At 36.4% G+C, this 11,015-nt stretch overlaps 1 pseudogene; it reads left to right on the top strand.

The window, feature by feature from the left end:
* The first annotated feature begins 4,213 nt into the window (after nucleotides 1–4,213).
* On the top strand, nucleotides 4,214–5,061 carry LOC110198257 (large ribosomal subunit protein uL18 pseudogene; annotated as a pseudogene).
* Nucleotides 5,062–11,015: the final 5,954 nt, after the last annotated feature.

Here is an 11,015-nt window from a genome sequence, read left to right as displayed (position 1 = left end):
TTTTGCTTTCTCCTGTCTTTCATACACAGTCTACATACAGTGGCTGATGGACAGAGTTGCTCAGAAACAGATTGTGGGTCAGCCACACTCTCTCTGCTGGCTGGTTTCCTTGGGGAAGCATAATGGCACATAGGTTTCTGAGTCAAATTGTAAAAATGAGTAAGGTGGTAGTGTGGAGAGTGACTTGTGTTTTTTTGCCAGGTCTGTGCAGGCAATTATTTCATCCCTCCCCCTATGTGTACTCATCCCACCTTGATGTGTCATTTAAATAAAAAGTATTCCTAAATGCTGGAGCAATGCAAGTGGCTGGCTCCCAGGGACTGATTGCAATGGCTGAGTGGACATTTCCTGCTTTTCCTTCCACGGTGACATCCTGAGACTGATTACATGACAATTTGAAGATTGAAATACAAGGTAAGCAGATGTAAGCCCTTGTTTTTTTCCCATGCATACTGTAAGTCACTGGATGATGTACCCCTGGAGTGAAATGGATTTTACTCATGAAAGCCAGACAGTGGGTATTCTGTATCCCATGGTGCCATGGAAATGAGAATTTGGACCTGCTGTGATATGAAATCTACTCCACCCACTTATTAGAAAATGATTGATTTAGAGATGGAGGGAACTTAATGGTCATTGAATCTAATCCCCTTACTTTACAGATGAGAAAACTGAGGCTCAGCACAATGGAACAAATTATCCAGTGCTCCACAATTAGTGTCTGAGGCAGTCTTCCTTGGCTCCAAATCTAGCATTCTCTGCTGTGCCATTTTACTTCTCTGATCCTTTGTTGGTGAAATAGATAGAATAACAGGTCTGGAGTCTGGAAGACATGAGTTCAAATCTGACTTCAGACACTTACCTGTGTAACCCTGATCAACTCATTTATTGTCATTATTTCCTTTGTGTGGTAATATGGAAATAGTTTGTAACTAAATAGGGGATAGAGAAGATTACAAAAGATAAAATAGACAATTTTGATTATGTAAAATTAAAACAAGTTTTTGTACACACAAAACCAATGCAGCTAAGATTAGATGGGAAATAGTTAACTGGGAATGGGAAAAAAAATCTTTCTAAACAATTCTCTGATCAGGGTCTTGTTTTGAAGATATATAAGGAATTGCATTAAATTTACTATCACAAGCCATTCCCTAGATGATAACTTGTCAAAGGATATGAACAAATATTTCTCAAAGAAAGAAACCTGAGCTATAAATAAAGATATATTTGATAAATCCAAAGACTTCAGCTTCTGGGACAAGAACTCACTATTTAACAAAAACTGCTAGGAAAACTGGAAAATAGTGTGGCAGAAACTGGGCATGAACCAACATCTTACATCCTATACCAAGATAAAATGAAAATGGGTACATGATTTAGATATAAAGGCCAATACCATAAGCAAACTAGGAGAGGAAAGAATAGTTTACTTGTGAGATTTATGGAGAAGGGAAGAATTTATGACCAAACAAGAGACAGAGAACATTATGAAATTCAAAATGGATAATTTTGATTACATTAAATTAAAAAGTTTTTGCACACACGAAGCCAAGGCAACGAAGATTAGAAAGGAAGCAGAAAGCTGAGAAATAATTTTTACAACCAATGTCTCAAATAAAGGCCTCATTTCTGGAATATATGGAGAACTGAGTCAAACTTATAAGAATACAAGTCATTCTCCAATTGATAAATGGTCAAAGAATATGAACAGGCAGTTTTCAGGTGAAGAAATCTAAATCACTATTGATTAGAGAAATGCAAATAAAAATAACTCTGAGATACCATATCATAACTATCAGATTGGCTAACATGACAAAAAGGAACATGATAAAGTTTGGAGAAGATGTGGGTAAATTGGAGCACTAATGCATTGTTAGTGGAGTTGTGAACTGATCTAGCCATTTTGGAGAGCAATTTGGAACTATGCACAAAGAGCTACAAAAATGTACATACATGACCCAGCAATACCACTTCTAGCTCTATATCCCAAAGAGATCATTAAAATGGGAAAAGAACCCACATGTGCAAAAGTATTTATAGCAGCTTTTTTTTTGTGGTGGCCAAGAATTTGAAATGGAGGGGATGCCCATCAGATGGGGAATGGCTGAACAGGTTATGGCATATGAATGTAATGGAATACCATTGTTCCATAAGAAATGACAAGCAGATGGACTTCAGCAAAATTTGGAAAGATTTATATGAACTGATGCTGAGTGAAACAAGCAGAACCAGGAGAATGTTGTGCACAGTTAACAGCCACAGTGGTGACTAACTTTCATAGATTTGGCTCCTCTCAGCAATGCAAGGATTTAAGACAACTTCAAAAGACCCATGATGGAAAATGCTATCCACATCCAGCAAAAGAGCTATGGAGTCTGAATGCTGATCAAGTATACTATGTGATTGCTTTTTTTTCTTTTGTTGTTTTGTTTTGTTCCTTCTTTCTTGTAGTTCCTCCCATTGGTTCTAATATTTCTTTGCAACATGACTAATGTGAAAATAAATTTAATAGAAATGTTTAAGTAGAGCCTGTATCAGATTGCATGCTGAATTGAGGAGGAGGGGAGTGGGGAGGGAAAGGAAGAAAATTGAAAACTCAAAAGCCTATGGAAGTGAATGTCGAAAACTAAAAATAAATAAATTAGTAAAAAATTTAAAAAAAGATTCATCTCAGGTAAGAAAAAAAACATATAAAAATGCTCAGAATCACTGATAGACAAATGCAAATTAGAGCAATTATGGTTCTACATCACGCCCATCAGGTTGGTAATGATGATAAAAAAAGGGAAATCACAACCGTTGGTGGAGCCTTGTGTAAACAGGCACATTGGTTGGTAGAACTTTAAATTGGTATAGCCACTCTGGAAAATAATCTGAAAGTATGCCCAAAAGGTTAACAAACTGTGAATACATTCTGACTCAATGGCTCTGCTATCAGTTATATACTCCAAAGAGATTTAAAAAAGGGAAAAAGTCCCACATGTACAAAAAGATTAATAGCAGCTCTTTTTTGTCTGGAGGCAAAGAACTAGAAACTTCCATTAAAAGGGGAATACCTAAACAAATCATTTTACATGAACATAATGGAGTGCTGTTGTTCTGTAAGAAATGATAAGAGGGTTGTTTCAAAGAAAGCTGAGATTTACCTTGCAGGTATGGTGGAGAAATTCTAAAGAGTTGTGAATGGTGTCCAGAGAGTAAAGAAGACATGGCTGGCCTGTTTACTTTTCTTAAAAATGGTGCTTCTGTGGGGGGCCACAAGGATGGAGTGAAATTCCAGATGAGGGAGCTGCTCTATGTTGGAGAAAATTCTTTCATTCTTCACTAAATTAATTTGGATTGTTTTTGTTGTTGTTCAGTCATTTTTCAATTGTGTCTGCCTCCTTATGACTCCATTTGGAGTTTTTTGGCAAAGATACTGGAGTGGTTTGCCATTTCCTTCTCCAGCTCATTTTACAGATGAGGAAACTGAGACAAGCAGGATGAAGTGACTTGCCCAGGGTGACACAGCCAACCTGAGGCCAGTTTTGAACTAAGGAAGATGAATCTTTGTGATTGCAAGCCCAGAGCTCTATCCACTGCACCACCTAGCAGCCCCAAATTTATTTTCTACTCAATTTTTTAAGTCTCTAAGTTATAGAGAAGATGCCAATATAATTTGGTACAGGGTGTTTCCTTGTCAGCAATATTTATATCAGACCTGCACAAGTTGGCAGTAGGTAGGGTCCAAAATTAAAATAGGCTAAAATTCTTCAGACTGCAGATAAGTTAGACTACAGACAGACTGATGATGGTTGTTTACCGTGGGCCACTTGACAAACAAGGGAGAGTGTGCAGTGGCAACCTACCTTTTTCACAGACTGCCTGAAATCCTTTGGCAAGTCACACATGGCTTGCAGGTCTTATGTTGTACAGGTGTGCCTTATATCAATAAAATCAGATGACCAGGTTGGATTTATACCAAAAATTCAGGGTTGGTTCAACATAAAGAAGGTCATAAGTATAATAAATTATGTTAAAAAATAAATAATAAAAACCTTATGATTATATCATAGATGCTGAATAGTCCCTTGATAAAATCTAATGATCATGTCTGTGAAAAACACTAGATGATATTGTACACAAGTCAAAGTTCCTTTTCCCCTAACACTACTGGGTCTACTGATGTTTACGTGTGGGCTTAGTTCTCATTTAGTAAAAAATAAAATTTTGTGTTGTCAAGAACAAGGCCTACTTCAAGAGGTAATAAGTAAAGTTCCAGAGAAGGAGAAAGGGAAAAACAGATGATTATGCATGAAAATGCTTATTAATTCAGGATAAAAACAAGTATAACATACTGAAATATGGTATAGTATTCTTGGTCACCAATAGAGAAATCATCTGCCAGATTGCTTTTGCCCATGTAGAAAGGAATATAGAAGGGAATAGAAGGGAAGGCTGTACAGCTTATGCTCATGAATTGCCAAAGTACGGCAAGAAGGTTGGCCTAGCAAAATATGCTGTAGTTTGTCATATACCCCTGTTGTTGGCCCTTAAGTTTCTTAACAGGTTTGGTATGGACAAGATGTATGAAGTTAACCATCGATAGAAGTGGAAATGGCTGAAGATGCGTACAATATGGAAAACATCAATGATCAGCCTGCTTTTACATGCTACGTGGAAACATACTTCACAGAGATACCACTGGAAACAATATTGGAGGATTCCTTAAGGGTGCTGTGGATAATGGTCTTTTTATTTCTCATATTACCAAATGCTTCCCTGGTTATAATTGAGGAAGCAAATAATTCAATACTGAAATACAGCATAAGTATACTATGGGTGAAAATGTTATACATTACATGTGATACATTAATGGAAGAAAATGAAATTTATAAAAAACCAATTCTCATGGCATGTAAAGAATAATATAAGCTCTCAACATGAAAGAGATGTACCAAACAACTCATGATAGCATATGAGAGAATCCACTTTATGAAACTTTCCAGGAAGAAAGTTAAAATGAAAAAAATGGAACCCAAAATGTCCCTTGACTGGAAGGATGTCTCAATTGCTTAGAAAAAGGAAACTTTCTTGAGTCCATGTGCATACCACTGATACCTAAACCATTACAATCTGTAATTTTCTATGAAGATTTTTAGACTAATAAGATTATTGAACCATCAAACTCCCCTCACTCTCAAAAATCAGAAGAATAAATGGCCCTTTCTTTAGTAAATAGCATTTTTCTATGTCCAAGAGCAAACATTATATGTAATGGAGAAAAGTTAGAAGCCGTACCAATGAGATTAGGGTAGGGCAAAAATACCCATTATCACCAATTCTATGATGCCAGAAATACTAGTTCTAGTAATAAGATGAGAAAAATAAATTGAAGGATTAGGCATAGGCAAAGAGAAAACAAAAAATAACCCTTTTGTGGATGATATTTAGAGTAGCCTAGAGAGGCAACTAAAAAGCAATTGAAATATTTAATACATTCAGCAAAGTTGATATAGAAACCCAACAAAACCCATCAAGAACTAGAAAGAGAAATTCAATTTAAAATAACTACAGAAACTACAAAATTCTTGCTAGGTGCCTTGAAGCTCTAATCAAAAATACTTGAAAAGATGAGGGAAGCTTATGTATAGCATTTGTTAGCTTTAATAGAGAATAGATACAAAGTAAGAAGAAAAGTAGGTGAGTTACCCATAAATTCATAGGACATAAAATCCAAGAAAGGAGGCAGTAGTAAAACTCATGGCCTCAAATGTCTATAAACAAATGTCCAAAGTTTAATCAACAAATAACAAAAACTTAGAGGTCTTAATACAAAGAAGTGCATACATGCTAAACTGACCTCTTAGGTAGCACTGAGTCTTGGTGGGATGAAATCCACTACTGGACTATGGTTCCATATGAGTCCATCTTATTCCAAAGAAACAGGATCAATAAAAGGTGTTGGAGTAGGATAGTATTATGTATTGAGAAGGTCCAGTCATGGGAGGAAATCCAAGAACCAGAGGGAATATGATAGAAAGGATTTGGGTGAAGATTAAAGAGAGGAGAAATAGAAGTGATTTTGACATTGAAATTGACAGAAAGAGGAAGTAGATTAGTTTGAGAAAAGATGACCACCTGACAGTGAGATAGTAATGATGGGAAGCTTCAATTACCTAGGCATTTGCTGGAGCTTTCTCTTCAAAAGCAGAACAAGTTTGTCTTAGTGATAACAAGGGGGAAATTCTGTTCTGGATTTGATTTTCACTAATACGGAAGAACTGGTTTCTAGGGTAGAAATGATGAGAACCTTCTGGGGATGTGACCATTATTTCCTAGAATTTGTGATAGAGAAGGAAAGGAAATGTGGAAACAGTCTGACATGCACCCTAGATTTTGGGAAAGCAGATATGAAAAGGTTTCAAAGGAAAGAAAAGGAGCCTCCTTTAGAGTAAAATTCTTTGGGGGAGTCAGCCCAGGAGGGATAGGACATTCACAGGCATAAAATTTTGATGATACAGAGTGAAACAATTACAATGTGGGGTTGGAGGTCTGGGTTAAATGGGAATTGTTTGAAGAGAATGATGTGGAAGCATAGGGAACTCACCAACCAGTTTATACTTTCAAAATAAATGTACAGAAGATGTAATCAAAGACCTGAGACAGCTAGGTGACAGTGGATAGAATGCTAGCCCTGGAATCAGGAAAACCTGAGTTGAAATACAGACATTTACTAGTTATGTGATCCTGGGCAAATCACTCTGATCCTGTTTCCTCATCCATAAAATGAGGATTATAATAGCACCTAGGTTTCAGGGGTGTTGTGAGGATAAAATGAAATAATATTTGTAAAAGAACTTTGTGAACATTAAAGAACCATTTAAATGCTAGCTTTTATATTAGATAATAAATAAAAGTGCTTGATGTATTTCTGTAAAAAATAGCACCAGAAATGCTCAAGAATGACTTGCTGATGCTAAAGAATGAGTTGAGGCTGGTAAGGGAAGCTAAGGACAACAAAAAAAGATTTTTTAAAAAAAAATCTTACTTAATATTTTATTTTCCCCAGTTACATGTAAAAATAATATTAACATTCTTTTTCTTTTAAATTTTGAGTTCCAAATTCTCTTCCTCCCTCTCCCCATCATTGAAAAGGCAAGCAATTTGACATAGGTTTTACATGTGTAGTTATGCAAAACACATTTCCTTGTAAGTCATTCTGTGATAGCAAACAGACAAAAAAAACCCCAAGAGAAATAAAGAAAGTGAAGGAAAAGCATCTTTGATCTGTATTCAGGCTCTGCCAGTTCTTCCTTTGGAGATGGAGATAGCACCTTTCATCATAAGTCCTATACAATTGTCTTGGATTACTGTATTGCTGAGAATAGCTAAGTTATTCGTAGTAGATCATCATACAGTATTGATGCTCTCCTGGTTCTGCTCATTTCACTATGCATCAGTTCATGTAAGCCTTTCCATGATTTTCTGAGGTCATCCTGCTCATCATTTTTTTAAAAATTAATTTATTTTGAGTTATCAACAATCACTTCCATAAGCTTATGAGTTTTAAATTTTTCTCTCCCTCCCTTCCTCTCTTCCCCCCCAAGATGGCATGCAATCTGATATAGGCTATGCATATACCTTCCTATTAAACATATTTTCAGAGTAGTGATGTTGTAAGTAAGAATTAGAACCAATAGGAGGCACCACCAGAAAGAGGAAACAAAACATAACAGAAGAAAAAAATAGCAAATCTGCATTGAAACTCCATGGTTCTTTTTTTGTATGTGGATAGCATTTTCTGTCATGAGGCCCTTGGAGATGTCTTAGATCCTTGCATTGCTGAGAATGGTTAAGTCTATCAATATTAGTCATCGCACAACGTGGCTGTTACTCTGTACAACGTTCTGCTCACTTCACTCAGCATCAGACCATACAACCCTTTCCAGGTTTTTGTGAAGTCAGCCTGTTCCTCATTTCTTATAGCACCATTACATTCACATACCACAAGTTATTCAGCCAGTCCCCAATTGATGGGCATCTTCTTAATTTCCAGTTCTTTGCCACCACAAAAAGAGTTGCTATAAATATTTTTGTACATGTGGGTCCTTTTCCCATTTGTATGATCTCTTTGGGATATAGCCCTAGAAGTGCTATTGTTGGGTCAAAGAGTATGCACATTTTTATAGCCTTTGGGGCATAGTTTCAAATTGCTCTCCAGAATGGTTGGATCATTTCATAACTCCACCAACAATGCATTAATGTTCCGACTTTTCCACATCTTCTCCAACATTTATCATTTTCCTGTTCTGTCATGTTGGCCAATCTGACAGGTGTGATATGATACCTCAGAGTTATTTTTATTTGCATTTCTCTAATCAATAGTGATTTAGGTGCTCATAATTTCTTAAAACATAATAATATTCCATCACAATCATATACAACTTGCTCACCTATTCCCCAACTGATGGACATCCCCTTAGTTTCCATTTCTTTGCCACCACTAAAAAACGTGCTACAAATATTTTTGAACACATAAGTCCTTTCTCTTTTTTAATCTCTTTGGGATACAGACCTAGTAGAGGTATTGCTTGGTCAAAGAGTGTGCATAGTTTTATACCCCTTTGGGCATACTTCTAAATTGCTCTCCAGAATGGTTGAATCAGTATACATTAGTGTTTTAATTTTCCCACATCCCCTTCAACGTTTGTCATTTTTTCTTTTCTGTCATATTAACCAATCTCACTGGTGTGAGGTAGTAGCTCAGATTTGTTTTAAATTGCATTTCTTTTATCAATAGTAATTTAGGCAATTTTTTATGACTATAGATAGTTTTGATTACTGTGTCTGAAAACTACCTCTTCATAGCTTTTGACCACTTATCAGTTGAGGAATGGCTCTTATTCCCACAAATTTGACTCAGTTTTCTATATGTTTGAGAAATGAAGTCTTCATCAGAGAAACTCACTGGAAATTTTTTTTCATAGTAGTTATTACCAACTATGTATTTCTCTCCATCCTATTTTCCCACCCTGTTTATCCTACTCTCTCTCTGTTTTACCCTATCCTTTCTCAAAACTGTTTGGCTTCTGACTTTTACCTCTCCCAAACTGTTCTCCCTTCTATCAGCTCCCCACCCCCTTCTTTTATCTCCTTCTCTTCCCACTTTTCTGTAAAGTAAGAAAGACTTTTGCACCCAACTGAGAGTGTATATTATTCCCTCTTTGAGCCAATTCCAATGAGAGTAAGGTTCATGTGATCCCCTCCCCACTTTCCTCATTTTCCTTTCCACTGCAAAATTTCTTTCAGGCAGTCAGATAATTTATCCCATTCTACCTCTCCCTTTCCCTTTGTCCTAGGGCATTCTTCTTTCTCATCCCTTAATTTTATTCTTTTAGATAACCATACCATCACATTCAACTCACACCTCTGCTGTCTATGTTATACTTACATCTAACTACCCTAATAATGAGAAAGGTCTTATGAGCTACCAGTGTCATTTTCCCATGTAGGAATATGAACCGTTCAACCTTATAGAGCTCCTTGTGATTTATCTTTCCTGCTGACCTTTTAATGCTTCTCTTAAGTCTTGTATTTGAAAGTAAAATTTTCTATTCAGCTCTGGTCTTTTCATTAAGAATGCTTGCAAGTGCTTTATTTCATTCAATGTCCATTCCCACCCCCCACCTCCGAAGGATTATACTTGTTTTTTTTTTCTGGGAAAGTGATTCTTGGTTGCAATTCTAGCTCTTTTGCCCTCTGGAATATTATATTCAAAGCCCTCCAATCCTTTAATGTAGAAGCTGCTAAATCTTGTGTTAACCTGGCTGTGGCTCCACATTACATGAATTGTTTCTTTTTGGCTGCTTGCAGTATTTTCTCTTTGATCTGGGAGTTCTGGAATTTGGCTATAAAGTTCCTAGGAGCTTTAGTTTTGGGATCTCTTTCAGGAGGTGATCGGTAGATTCATTCAATTTCTATTTTATCCTCTGGTTCTAGAGTATCAGGGCAGTTTTCCTTGATAATTTCATGAAATATGATGTCTAGGCTCTTTTTTCATCATGACTTTCAGGTAGTCCAGTCCAATAATTCTTAAATTATCTGTTCTGGATCTATTTTCTAGGTCAGTTGTTTTCTCAATGAGATATTTCACATTTTCTTCTATTTTTTCATTCTTTTTATTTTGTCTGATTGTTTCTTGATGTCTCATGGAGTTATTGGCTTTCACTTGCCCAATTCTAACTTATTTTTCAAGTCATAATGGTCAGGTTGTTAGATAACAGTACATAGCAACAGCATTGGGTATATTAGGTTTTTTTGACATGCATGTATAAAGGATGTCGAAATGGGAATCATGAGAATTCTGGAGCTCTCTAGCAAAAGAACAAGATGAGCAGAACATCAGGGTCAGGTCTCAGCAGTCATTTCTTCCCCATTGTTCTCTTTCCTGTTTTCCCATCTCTCTGTCATCTTGACTTGTCCCGTACCTCATCCCATATGAGAGTCTCAGCCTCCTTTCAAACTAGGGTTGTTGTAAACTATTACAAAGACTTCTGGGAAAGGTAGTTTACATAGAGAACATAGAGTGGACACACCATCCTTTACTTCAACCCCTGAGCAAAGAGATACACAATAAAACAGTCCCTATCCTCAAAGAGAGACATTTTTTTCTTCTTTAAAGAGGGAATTTTGTAATAATGTAGAAGCAGAAATAATTGATTTATCTAAAAATGTAAATAAATTAGATGTAGAGGAAGACTTTCAACTGACACCTAAACACTCTCTGTTGGTATAATGTTCCCCAGAACTCCAGTGTTGTTACTACCTTCAAGATCTCCAACTCAAACAAAAAAACATCAGGGAATTAAGGTTACAGGATATTCCATGTAGCAAAATTCCTTTCATGGTGTAACTTGCAGGACTTGTAATCTCCTCTCCTGAGGTTCAGTGTAAGAGAATTTTGTGATCTCTTTAGGCAGGAAATGTTTAACACATTAGACTATGTCGGGGGGGTGATGAGAGGATAATTT

The sequence above is a fragment of the Phascolarctos cinereus genome, unplaced genomic scaffold (genome assembly GCF_003287225.1).
Source record: "Phascolarctos cinereus isolate Bilbo 61053 unplaced genomic scaffold, phaCin_HiC Scaffold_4;HRSCAF=312, whole genome shotgun sequence".
NCBI lineage: Eukaryota > Metazoa > Chordata > Mammalia > Diprotodontia > Phascolarctidae > Phascolarctos > Phascolarctos cinereus.
This window is presented reverse-complemented; position numbering and strand designations above follow the sequence as displayed.